Genomic DNA, 3,052 nt, shown 5'->3' with positions numbered 1-3,052 from the left:
CACAAGAGTATGGTTTGGGAAGTTCGCCGGGGCAATGATTAGTTATGGATATAAACAGAGCAACTCTGATCATACTCTGTTTCTGAAAAAGAGAGAAGATAAAATCACTTGCTTAATCATATACGTCGATGACATGATTATCACAGGTGAAGACTTGGAAGTGATTGAGAACTTGAAGAGGAATCTGTTTCAGGATTTTGAGATGAAGGACTTAGGGGATTTCAAGTTTTTTCTTGGGATCGAGGTGTTAAGATCACAAGGAGGGATCTTTTTGAGACAGAAAATATATTCTAGACATCCTTGCAGAAACGGGTCTCCTAGAGTGTAAACCGGCAGATACGCCTATAGTAGTTAATCATGGATTGCAGATTAATGATAAAGCCGAGTTGACCGATCGAAGTCGATATCAGCGACTAGTTGGAAAGCTCATCTACCTATCACATACTAGGCCAGACATTGCCTACGCCGTAGGGATCGTGAGTCAGTTCATGCATAAACCACAGACGGATCAAATGGAGGCAGCGCTCAAAATTTGTCGATATCTGAAGGGGACAACAGGACATAGAGTGCTATTCTCTAAAAGTGGTAACCTTGAAATTCATGGATACACGGATGCTGATTGGGCGGGGAATCCGAATGATAGGAGGTCCACCGCGGGGTACTTTACCTTTGTTGGAGGTAACTTGGTAACTTGGAGAAGTAAATAACAGAAAGTGGTGGCTCTCTCCAGTGCTGAGGCAGAGTTCGTGGTATCAAAAGTGGACTAACTGAGATAATGTGGCTAAGAAGATTGATGAAGGAACTTGGTCTCTCTCCAAGTAAGAAGTGCGACTATACTGTGATAATAAGGCCGCCATAAGCATCTCAGAAAACCCGGTTCAACACGATCGAACCAAACATGTCGAGGTGGATAGACACTTTATCAAAGAAAACATTGAAAGGGGAATTGTTGAGCTACCATTTGTTCGCTCAGAAGATCAGCTTGCCGACATATTGACGTAGGCAGTCAGTACGAAAGCCTTTGAAGATGTTCTTTGCAAATTGAGTATTGGAGACCTCACCACTCAATTTGAGGGTAGTGTTATAAAAGGAAAGATTGCGATTAGAATCAATTACTCCAATTAAATGATTGACAGAATATTTTGTAATTAAGGATCTTGTCATGTACATTGTTTCCTATACCCTATTTAAAGGGTCATCTATACAATGAAATAATCATCCTATTCTACACAAAATAGTTTCTTCCTTACTTCATTTCCATAATGTTTTCTCACCATTTAACAGTTAATTTGGTGGTGGGGAAAAAAGTTGTACCTGCTGTGGTTGGGAAAAGGAACTGCCTTTGCTACTTTTCTGCACTCTCGGATCTCTCTCTATATCTCAGAATTTGATTGTCAGATAGAATAGTGATTGGAATGAATATGCCATTGATGATTATAGGGATTTAATGTGAAATTGATTTCTGAATTAATGGTCCAAATTAAACTGCAGATGGTGGGGGGAGGAGGAGTTATAAAAGTCAGAGGTGGGGGTAGAAGTAAGAAGAGATTTTTTTTTAATCTTAATCTCTTTGGGCAGAAAATTTCATGTAGGAAAACTAGTCTGGGCCTCAAAAGATTGTTTCAATTTCCTCTCTTTTAATTATTTGTTAGGCTTCAAAAGATTGTTTTAATTTCCTCTCCTCTAGTTACTACCAAAGTTGCAACTTAAAATTATATTTTTAGTCATACTTTCCGTTGTACTTCTTAGGCCAGGCCTAAAGTAATTTAGAATTAATTCCTTTATTTTTTCGTATGTAATTCCTCTATGTTCCTAATAATTTATCACGTATTTCAATTTTCATTTGTTCCTAAAAATTTATTATCTTTCAGTTTTATCATTTTTTACAGTTTGACCTCACATTCCACTAACTAATTCACATTCACATTTTATTATAAAATCACTTTTCCACTAACTCCTTTTTTTTAATTTAGCAATTATTAAAATTTGGAATTTTGCATTTTCTATATATTACAAAAGCCTAATATTAGAAAAGGAAAAAAAATAAACACTTCCCAGACCCAAACTAATTCCGCGTCTTAAAATAATTACAAATAATACTACTATCTCCGTCCATGAAAAATAGGTCTCCCATTTATAGTTCCATTTTGACACTTAGCAAGGGTTTTAAGAAATTGTTTGAATTTGTGAAGAAAAATGGAAAAATGAGTTAGTGGAATGTGGTCTCCACTTTTATATATTAATTTTATAATAAAATATGAATGTAATAATTTAGTTGAATAGTGCGTACACTTACCTAAAATGGAAAAACACAAATAGAATTTTAAATCGTAGCCAGAGGGAGTATATAAATGCAGTGGCGAAGCCATATTAGGACTGGGGTTATAGACCCCAATCAATTTTAACTTTTTCTATATATATACATATTTAGACATGAGGGGTGTGTTATATTGCTAACTACAACTAAATGATAAGTATTAGATCATTAAATCAAGGTACAAGATTATTCATCCACAAATATCAATACGATGCATAAAAAATGTCAATTAAGGGTATTAATGTCAATTAACAAAAAATTAGTTTTAACCAACTTTTAAAAAATATCCCAAAACTTTAATTGATTATAATTATCTCAATTTTTTTTACACAAAATATATCAAATTAGGGAAAATTTTATAGGGATTCTAACGATATCTCACTTGCATATGTTCCGATGTCAAAATAAATTTTTTTTTTTGACTTTTTCGTAATTTTTACGTAACAGTTAAATGTAAATGTATGTATCAAAATATGTCAATATAATATATATACAATGTCAACGCAAAATTGTATTGACGTATTCAAGGAATCACATTGATATTTTTTATATAATATATTGACAATTTATCCGCTTGTCATTCTTCTAATCTATTTAAAATTAAATAATAATAAAAGAAAATTACACATGGCAATTTATAGATCACTAGATCTCTGAAATCCTATGAACTTAAATTAGATATAATTAGTAATTAATAGATGAGTTAGCAATTGATCACATCCCACATATTACGAG

The sequence above is a fragment of the Salvia splendens genome, chromosome 13 (genome assembly GCF_004379255.2).
Source record: "Salvia splendens isolate huo1 chromosome 13, SspV2, whole genome shotgun sequence".
NCBI lineage: Eukaryota > Viridiplantae > Streptophyta > Magnoliopsida > Lamiales > Lamiaceae > Salvia > Salvia splendens.
This window is presented reverse-complemented; position numbering follows the sequence as displayed.